This window comes from Triticum dicoccoides, chromosome 2A, assembly GCF_002162155.2.
Source record: "Triticum dicoccoides isolate Atlit2015 ecotype Zavitan chromosome 2A, WEW_v2.0, whole genome shotgun sequence".
Lineage (NCBI taxonomy): Eukaryota > Viridiplantae > Streptophyta > Magnoliopsida > Poales > Poaceae > Triticum > Triticum dicoccoides.
Window position 1 is genome coordinate 519,042,094 of NC_041382.1, and position 10,557 is coordinate 519,052,650.

Sequence of the window (10,557 nt, forward strand, 5' to 3'; positions counted from 1 at the left end):
CCAGTCGGACTCGGTTTTGCAGTAGACTGGATTATCCGAGTCTCGTAGTGAATTTGTAGGCTATATATTATCTCTGATGATGATGACTCCAAAATCAAAGTTTACCGTCTTGATGATACACACAACTTCTGTATTGAACACTTCTTCATCCAAGGTCATTTTGATAAACTTTCGAGCACATGTTCAATTTCACTCAGACTTGAGCTCATCCACTCGGATATTAGATACTTTCACTCGGAAGACAATCTTTCACTCGGATGACTATATTTCCACTCGGATGACTATATTTCCACTCGGAAGGCACTATCTTATTCAATCGGCAAGTTTTCATCCCGATGGTAATCTTTTCATTCGGAATATTTTCACCTAGACGACAATTTCACTCGGATAATCATATTTCCACTCGGATGACTATATTTCTACTTGGATAATAATAAGTTCATCCGGTCAGTAAACTTTCACTCAACTGGTAAATTTTCACTCAACTGTAAACTTTCACTTGGATGGTAAACTTTTCACTCGGATTTCCGACTGAAAACATAGCCCGATCTTGATTTGTCTCTCCAGGCCTCATACGACCTCGGATTGAGACGAATTATATATGAAAATCGATCGGCTCGACGATGCGAAACTTTTCCGTGTTGAAGGTTTTTCGATTCAAGGCCGGCTTGATGGCCGAATTACTCGCGCAACCTATTGTCTGGCACCTCGCGCCATATTTCCGTTGAGGTTCGGTCTGCAGTGTATTGCCTCTAACTTTTGCATATGAACTCGGATTGAGATGATTTATATATTAAAATCGATTGCCTCGATGAGACGAAGACAATTCCTTAAGAGTGCTCCTTCACACGAGGTTATCTTGAAGACGTGATTGGCCAAAAACCACTCGAAACATTGAATTATGCCACTCGGAGTATAGTTTCAGTCCGTAAGATAAAGTCGAATGAATATAACCGAAACATCAAAGTGGTTCCACTCGGCGACGTGAATCTTTTCATGCTGAAAACCCATTCACTCGAGACCATCTTCATTGCAATCTGTATCTTGCCAAAATCAGGTGTCAACACCTCTGTTTTGAAAATGTGTGTGCTCCCAACAAGTTTGTTGTGGCGATCATTGTTGCTAAGCTTCCTCATTCATGAAACTTTATCACTTTTCTGAAACACCAAAGACAATACTAGGTCTCTCTGTTGGTTCAGATTTTTCACAGTTGACGAACTGTTTCTTTAGAAGAAAACAGTGCCCGGCATAGGTGACCACGTAGAGCGCCGTTGGACCATATTCGTATGATGGGCCCTGGAAAAAATGAAAGAAGCGGGGCCCTGGAAAGAATATAGAAAGAAAAACAATCCAGTATCCTCTATGGGCCCGTTGATCCTCCATAACACCATCGCAGCCAATAAGGTCACCCCATTGCCCGTCTCGCGGATCGCCACTCGCACAGGCGCCCTCCCTGCCGTTGGATCGCATCCGTCGCTCCAGAATCACCCAAAGGCCAACCCGCCTCACCGCGCGAAAATTTTCTCTAGCCCGCCCGCCTCCGCAGCTGCTACAAATACAGTCCCCCCCAAATCGGGAACCCACACCGCAATCCCACATCTCCACTCTCGAACCTTCCAAGCTCCTCCCGGTCTCCCCTCGCTTCCACCGAGTCCCTCCGATCCGATGGCCCGCACCAAGCAGACTGCGCGCAAGTCCACCGGCGGGAAGGTGCCGCGGAAGCAGCTGGCGACGAAGGCGGCGCGCAAGTCGGCGCCGGCCACCGGCGGCGTGAAGAAGCCGCACAGGTTCCGCCCCGGAACCGTCGCCTTGCGCGAGATCCGCAAGTACCAGAAGAGCACGGAGCTGCTGATCCGAAAGCTGCCGTTCCAGCGGCTGGTGCGGGAGATCGCGCAGGACTTCAAGACGGACCTCCGGTTCCAGTCGTCCGCCGTGTCGGCGCTGCAGGAAGCCGCGGAGGCGTACCTCGTCGGGCTGTTCGAGGACACCAACCTCTGCGCCATCCACGCCAAGAGGGTCACCATCATGCCCAAGGACATCCAGCTCGCGCGCCGTATCAGGGGCGAGAGGGCCTGATGAACGAATTCTCTCTGTCTCTGTTCTCTGCCGCCGTTGATGTTCTTGGTGTCGTCGTCGTGTGTTAGGATTTAGAAAATGTTGGGTTGTCGCCTGCTGCTTACCATTACTAGTATCTTGTAGCGATGGTTCGCCTCTGGAATGTCGTTCAATGGAATGTTACCGCTGCTTCATTGCTTTGCGAATGCTTGTGTTCATTGCATTTCTTTACGCATATGGGATCATCTGAATTTTGTTCTCTGATGAAAGCACTGTGATGTGGTTGTCACAATGGTGTTTGTGTGTAATCGAGTGGAGCATCTTCAGTTGTCCGCACGAGCAGCAGAAATAAGTTTCAGAACGAATGCAAGTCTGAATGTCATGTTGAATCTTTGCATCGAGAAGCTGCAGTTCAGCAGTTGACCATTCCGCGAGCGAGCCATCTCTCTTTTTTTTGAGACAATTTTTTCCTTTTTAGCTTCAAGAGCCATCTCTTCTATGGGCCTATTTCTGTTGGTTAGTTCTCGGCGTTGGGCCTTTTCAGTGACAGCCAAACAATAAGCCAGGCCTAGGCCCCTTGCTCACCCACGACTCGACCCCCAAACAGCAGATGGCGAGCATTCCGGGGATGTCTCTGTTCGCCCAGTGCTCCGCACGGCGAGTCGGCGGGAGCCCTGGGTGGATCGAGCTCGTTCCCCGCATCGCAGGCCGCAGCCTATCGATCGGTAAAGGAATTCTATACCCAGATTAGCCTTACTAGTCTCTAGTTCTGGTAGATAGTCTCAAGCCTCGAGGGTTCTTGTTCAAGAATACTGTATTTGGTAGGGCAGTTCTAAAACGGAAGTAGTACTGCCGATGTCTTCTCTGAAGATTCAAGCCCACTTATTTTGATGATAACCTAGCCAACCTGTTGTTACTAGTTTTAGATTTAGATTGATTCCCTGAGGATTGAATGCAAGGGAGCGAAGCCCGGACCCTGGTCTTTATGTAATATATGGATGACCCATTCTAATTGTTTGAATTGTTCTGCTAAGATGGCCTGTGATCAATGCAATTTTTGAAATTGCAAAGGACGTCAGGAGTTATGCCCTTTCGTGAAGAAAATACGAAGGGCCTGTTCGTAATCACCCGCTCCCAGAATCTGTGGAGCGGGGAAACCACAACTCCTTCGATTTGAACAACAGCTCCGCCAACTCCGCTCGTGGCGTTGTGGAGCGGAGGGATACCGAACAGGGCGTTAGTTAGCAAAATGCATGCTGCCTGCCTTGAGAGGGCAATGCATTTTAGTGTCAAGATAGCTGGCATTGCGAAATCTGAAGCTCCACCGATGATGCAATTCCCCGAGTACCAAGTGTTACAGGGCCAGTGATCTTTCTTAGTCACCCCAAGCAAAGGCTGAAGGTAATTTGATGTGACCGCGGAATCGTAGTACTTATTGCAGATCTCCAAGGGTTCCAGAGAGTAATGGCAGGTGACCGCTCAAGGTCATCTGTTGGTTAGCTGTTGTTCAGGCATCTCTGTTTCCCTGATGCTGATAGAACCTAACCACTTTATGGTTGTATGCTGCGCAACCACTCAGGAGGTTTTATGGTCATTGTCAGGATGTTTCACTCAACAGTTTTTGTGGTTACCATTTCAGCCGTGCCCCAACGGCAAGGGTACCCGTCGCGTTCTCCAGTCTCCACCATGCCTAGTCTTGTCTTGTGTTGTACTATGTTTTTGTTGCTTCTTAATATTAAAGCAGCGCTACCCATTCTGTGCTTCTTATCAGTGGCAGCTTGTTTCGCAGTTTGCTCAACTTCAATATGCTGCTTCACATATTACTTCTTGGCCTTATTTCCACCCTACAGATTCCTGCATCCTCTGCTGCCATTGACTCCATTGCACCAGGCCAAGGACTTGTTTGCGGTGTCGGTGACAAGCTTGTCTCCCTAGATGGCAAGTTTGCGCTTGGCTTCTTCCAACCAGGCAGTAAGTCCCGCAACACCTTGAATTGGTACCTAGGCATTTGGTTTAATAAAGTCCCCAAGATAACTCCGGTGTGGGTCGCAAACCGTGATGATCCAATCACACAGCCAGCTTTAGTTAGGTTCACAATTTCCCAAGATGGCAATCTTGTCATCTTGGATCAAGCCACCAATTCCATGATCTGGTCTAGCGGAGTTAGTATCAGAACCAACACCACCATGGCCATGCTCATGAACAGTGGAAACCTTGTCCTACAAAATGCCTCAAAGTCATCCGACATTTTATGGCAGAGTTTTGATCACCCAACAAATACTTTTCTCCCTGGTGCAAAGATCGGCCAAGACAAGGTCACTGGTTTGACTCGCCGTCTTGTTTCCGGAAAGAACTTGATTGACCCAGCTCGTGGTCGTTACTGTTATGAGTTAGTTCCTAACAGGTTGATCCTTACACTTTTGAACTCATCGATAGCATACTGGTCTAGCGGGGAATGGAATGGACAGTATTTTAGCTCCATTCCAGAGATGTTAAGCCGCAGCTTGATAGACTTCAAGTTTGTCAACAACACAAATGAAGAGTACTTCACATTCACCTTACTGAATGACACGATGATCATGCATCATCTACTTGATGTTTCTGGTCAAATGAAGACTTTAATCTGGGATGAGGTCTCGCAGGGTTGGTTAGGTTCCTACTCCAACCCCAAAGCTCAGTGTGATGTCTATGCTCTCTGTGGACCATTCACTGTGTGCGATGATAACTCAGCTCCATATTGTAGCTGTATGAAGGGCTTCTCCATAAGATCCCCAGAGGATTGGGAGCAAAATGATAGAAGCGGTGGATGCGTGAGAAATACTCCTTTAAATTGTGGCAGTAACAGGAGTACTGCAGGAATGACTGATGAATTCTACTCCTTGTCCAATGTGAAATTGCCTCAGAATGCTGACAACATAGGCGCTGCTATCAGTGCTAGAGAATGCGCAGAAGTTTGCCTGAGAAATTGCTCTTGCACTGCGTATTCTTGCACTGACAGTCAATGCTCCATTTGGCATGAGGAACTCCTCAATGTAAAACAGCAGCATGCTGACACTACCGATACAAATGATGGCGCAGTTCTTTATCTTCGCCTTGCTGCAAAAGAGATGCAAACTCAGAAACCTGACAGAAGAGTGGCCACTCGGATTTTGTCAGCTGCCATTGTCACCGCACTGGGGTTGCTGGCACTCATATTGCTAGTTCTTCTACTGATGATTCGGAGGAACAATAGGGATTGGTCTGGTGGTACACTGAAAAATCCTCAAGACGGTGGTGGAATTATTGCATTTAGATACATTGATTTGCAGAGGGCAACAAGAAATTTCTCCGAGAAGCTAGGTGCCGGCGGCTTTGGTTCTGTGTTCAAGGCATATCTGACCGACTCAGCTACAATGGCAGTGAAAAGGCTTGATGGTGCTTGTCAAGGAGAAAAACAATTCAGGGCTGAGGTGACTTCAGTCGGAGTTATACAACATATCAATTTAGTTAGACTGATCGGTTTCTGTTGCGAGGGTGAACGGAGGTTACTTGCATATGAGCACATGCCAAATCGTTCTCTTGACATCCATCTATTTCAGGACAACAACACAGTTTTAAACTGGGGAACCAGGTATAAAATAGCTCTGGGAGTTGCTAGAGGGCTGGCTTACCTGCATGAGAGCTGCCAAGACTTGATCATACACTGTGATATCAAGCCACAAAATATTCTTCTTGACACGTCGTTTGTTGCTAAAATTGCTGACTTTGGTATGGCCAAGTTAATAGGGAGGGATTTTAGCCGGGTTCTGACTACAACAAGAGGAACTGCAGGATACCTTGCACCCGAATGGATAAGCGGGGTTGCTATCACGGCAAAAGTCGATGTTTATGGTTATGGGATGGTGCTAATGGAAATAATATCAGGAAGACAGAATTCATTTGAACAATACAGTGTAGGTGGTGACTGTGCTGTTTTCTTCCCTGTGCATGCTGCGCAAATGCTTCTCGAGGGAGATGTGGCAAGCTTGGTGGATCAAAAATTATCGGGTGATGTAAATCTAGAGGAGGCTGAACGGCTATGCAAGGTTGCTTGTTGGTGCATTCAGGATGATGAGTTTGATCGGCCGACGATGGGCGAAGTTGTTCGTATTCTAGAGGGCCTATCTGATCTTGATACGCCTCCCATTCCAAGACTACTTCAGGCCATTACAAGGAGGAGCTCTCACCCCCCTTCCACCTACCTCTCTAATGAATCAGAATAATGAAGATGCAACATGGCGTACATCAGAAAAACATCTATTCCCTCCGGTCCAAATTAATTGACTCAGACTTAGTACAAGGTTAATATGAACCGGAGGGAGTACTAATATATACGAAACATAGTATGAAAGTCTGAGGGAGCAAGAAGAATGACACCATATATCTGTGTAATTTAAGCTTTACTCTGTAGTCTGTACCAGGTGTGTAAAATATCTGTCCAATCGTTCTAATCTACAGTCTGAAATAAAATTCGTCAAAAGCTCAGTGCAATCTCTTGCAGGATTGATTTTGCTTCGTGGTGGTGTCGTTCACTTCTTCACTGGAATATACTGTATATGTTTTATCATTTGTTGCCTTGCCCTGTTTAATACGGGATTCTAGTCTGGGTATGATAAGTTCTGAAGTTAATTTGAGGGCGGTAGTTCCTCAGGATTCGTGGTAGTAGCTTCATATTCTGATGGTCATTTTGAATTTGGACGGGATGCAGTGTTGGTGGTGTAGGCCTTTCTCTTCTGTTCTTTGACCATTGCCCAGCACAGAAATTACCGATGTCTTATTTTGAGCACTGTGTGCTTGTAACATGAAAAATTTCGTGGCAAGCAATCGCTGGCTTGCAGCTGAATTATGCACATCGGAGTGTCAAGATTCTTGTATCTCTGTCTCTACTACAGTATTTAAATCTTACATACAACTTCAGATACACATTGCACACCAACAAGGCATCCATTGCCGTCTGAGTCGACGCCGAGGGTTTATGTTTCACTTCACAAGGTGCTTCTCAGGGTTTTTGAGTAAATTGCAAAAAACCACCACAATTGGGGACCCTAATTCAGAAAACCACCATCATTCAGTTTTTTTTCAAAAAACCACCAATATTGCGGTGACAGTTTTCAAAAAACGCTAATTGACTGATTATAGCAGCTTGATGCAAAATCTGACGGATGGGTCCCAATATAATGTGCCACGTGGTGAGGATGAAGACGCCGCCCGTCACGCATGTACTAACGGCGCTAACTTTGTTAGGTTTGACCAGTTCGCATCCATCGTTCTTAAAAAAAGTCCATCGCCGTGCCCAGCGAGCCCGCGCCCGCACCGGCCGCCCCCAGCGCCCTAGTCGGCCGCCGGCAGGCCTGCCTCGAAGCACTGCCGCCCGTCGCCTCGCACGCTAGTTGGCCGCCGGCAGGCCTACCTCGCAGCGCTGCATCCCGGCGAGCTCCGCCTTCGCCGTGCCCGACTCGCCTCCCGCAGGCAGCCACCGACCAGCTTCAGATGCGCCCGGAACTCGCGGCCGCCACAGAGCAAAGGGAAGCGAGCGTGGGGCCAGGGCTAGACCAGAGGGGGATGCGTGCCCGGCGTGGTCGGGAGTATCTGCTGCTGCAGCTTGCCGGTCCGCAGCGGGCGGCGAGCATGGCGTGGGACAGGAAACGGGAGGAGAGGGCAAGCGCGCGGGGAGGAGCTGGAGGTGGCGGCGCACAGTTCGGTCCGCAGCCGGCTGGCCGGCGTGCTTGTTCCCTTGCCGAGGATGCAGTCGGGCACGCGCGGCTTGGTCAGCAGCCGGTTGTCCGGCGCGCGCTGCTCGTTCTGCTGCTGGCGGCGAGCGCGGGGTGGAGTTGGTGACGGGAGGAGGAGGAGGAGGAGGAGGGGAAGCGTGCAGGGGAGCTAAAGGTGGCGGCGCTGGCTGCCGGCGCTGGAGGAGTCGCGCCGGCGAGGTAGTGACGGCCATGGCGTGGGCGTGGCTGTGCGCATAGGGTGCTTGATAAAATGCACGAGAGAGTGAGGAGTGGAGATACTGACAGGTGGGCCATATACCAACTTAACGGTCCAGGCAAAACGGCCCCAATTTTTTGTCCATGTCATCACTTACACATGGGACCCATCCGTCAGATTCTGTATCAAACGTTGCTTATCATGTTATTAGTGTTTTTTGAAAACTGTCACCACAATGTTGGTGGTTTTTTGAAAAAACTTGAATGATGGCGGTTTTCTGAATTAGGGTCCTGAATTGTGGTGGTTTTTTGCAATTTACTCGAGGGTTTTTGGATCGATTGGGCCAAAGAAAAATAAGGAAGAAGTGCTGCATTTTTCATGACGTTCAGTCATCATAATTTAATTTTCATTCAGAAGTTGCTTTGGTTCAGTGATAAGCGAGAGGCCAATGCCCCGCAACTTACCATCCATGATGCCATCGATTCTCTGCGCCATCTCGGCCGTCATGTGCTGCTTCCAGTCCCCAACCTCCCCATTCCTGAAGAACGCCGAGTTGCTGAACTTCCAGTGAACCCCGTACTCGCCGGTGCGGTTCGCCTCCACGCTCCTCATCCGCTCTATGCCGCACAGCGCTGCCACGGCCTCGGGGACGCCCCCGGCCGCCTCCTCGGCCGTGAACGGGCAGCCGAGGAACTCGGCGAGCCGCTTCGCGCTCCCCACCGTGTCCTCCTTGACGTGCTCGTACCGGAGGAACATGACCTGCTCCGGCCGCGCCAGGCTCTCCCTCCAGTACTCGGCCACGTGCTCCCACGCCGGCCCGAACGGCGAGACGCCGTCGCAGAACGCCGCGAGCAGCTCCTCGAGCGACGCCGCGGTGGCGCCCGGACGGTTGGCTTTGCGGAGGTAGTGCCAGAGCGAGACGAGCGCGTCCTTGGGGTCCCGGCACATGTAGACGGCGCGGCAGCCGGAGCCGGCCACGGACGCCGGCAGCGCCGAGAGCGGCGCGTGCACGGCCAGCACGCGCGGCGCCGGCATCGCCTCCAGGAGCGGCGCCGCGGCCGACTGGTGCTTCTCGTAGACGTAGTGCAGGAATGGGACGAGGTCGTGGGGGCTGGAGCCCAGGAGCGGGTGGCGGCGCTGCCCCGCGCCGTCCTCCAGTGCTGGCGTGTGCGTGCGGCGGTACGCGACGGCGAACACGAGCGCCTTGAGCCACGTGGTGCCGGACTTGGGCAGGGTGGCGACGAGGATGTCGGTGGGGCGGGCGACGAAGGTGTCCCGCGCGGCGAGCGTCGGCGACATTTGGTGCGCCGGGTACCAGAAGCCGCGGTGGTTCTTGTACGCGGCGGCCCCCAGGCCCTGGCACGCCGACGTCGGGAGGGAGGAAGCGATCGCCTCGTACCTGGCGTAGGCGTCAGGGGCGGCGTTGCCGTCCATATCGTGCGTGGCGCGTGACATTTCCGCGCGGCTCTCTGTGGATTCAGTATAAGAGACGGGTCGACAATCAGTCAATCAAACATTCCCGCAAAAAATAAAAATAAAACCAGTCAATCAAACAAAGGCAACTTCGGTGGTGCTTCGATGGTACTGTGGGTCATGGGTGTAACGACTTGTCCTACTAGGAGAAACTGTAGGGTACTGTAGAAGTGAGCTGGCTGGCTAGCTCACCACCTCATGGCCTAGCCAGTAAGATCCAGGACTTTTCTCACTTCAAGCTGTTGTAAGCCACACAAGTCCAAGGATTTAACTGGATTATCTCATCTCTAAAAAATTAATTAGTACTCCCTCGGTAAACTAATATAAAAGTGTTTAGATCACTAAAACTAATGATCTAAACACTCTTATATTAGTGCAGAGGGAGTAGTTGGAAAGGGCAGATGGCTCTCTCCTCCCCTCCCTCGCTCCCTCCCCGCGAGACGCTGTCGGCTTGCGGTTCCCCCTCGTCCCCGGCGTCCAAGTCAGATTCGCTCCCCTGCTCCCTTCTCCCCTCGTGCTCCTCTCCGGGCTATCCGCCGGCGGCGGGGCCCGAACCCCTCCCACCTGCGTTCCCCCCTCCCTGTCCGGTGGCCCTGGCAGCGCCACGGGCCAACAAGTTCTGGGCCCTTGATTCCGACGACTCTGGCTCCGATTCTGATCCTGAGACTCCCCCTCCTCCTCGCTCGGCATCGGTGGTTGGGTTGCCTCCGTTATTGGTGGCGGGCCGTCGGCGCAAGTTTGCTCCGGGGGGTCGGGGCCGGCTGTGTGCGCTTGATGCGGGCCCAGATGGATGGCGTCGTGTTGGCCGTGGGCGCCGGCGCGCCGCTCCCTGGGCGGCGGATCCTTCTTTGGTGAGCCCGGGGGTGGACGCCATGGCCTCACCCGTCTCATCCTCCTCGGTGGCGGTGCCCTCCGGTTCGTCGCCGTCCAGGTGCCTCCCTTCCACGTCGTCGGCGGCGCCGGTGCAAACCCTAGATCTGGGATCGGGTCTTGCGTTGGTGCCCCGGTCCGTGGGCCGGGTCCCTCTGGTCGGTGACGGGCCGTGTGGGCCTGTGTCGGCCCCTTCGCTGGATTCCACGGCTG

General features: G+C 51.6%; 1 pseudogene; it reads left to right on the top strand.

Annotated features, from left to right (window-relative positions):
- Positions 1-1,588: 1,588 nt before the first annotated feature.
- Positions 1,589-6,558, top strand: LOC119355135 (annotated as a pseudogene).
- The last annotated feature ends 3,999 nt before the right edge of the window (positions 6,559-10,557 follow it).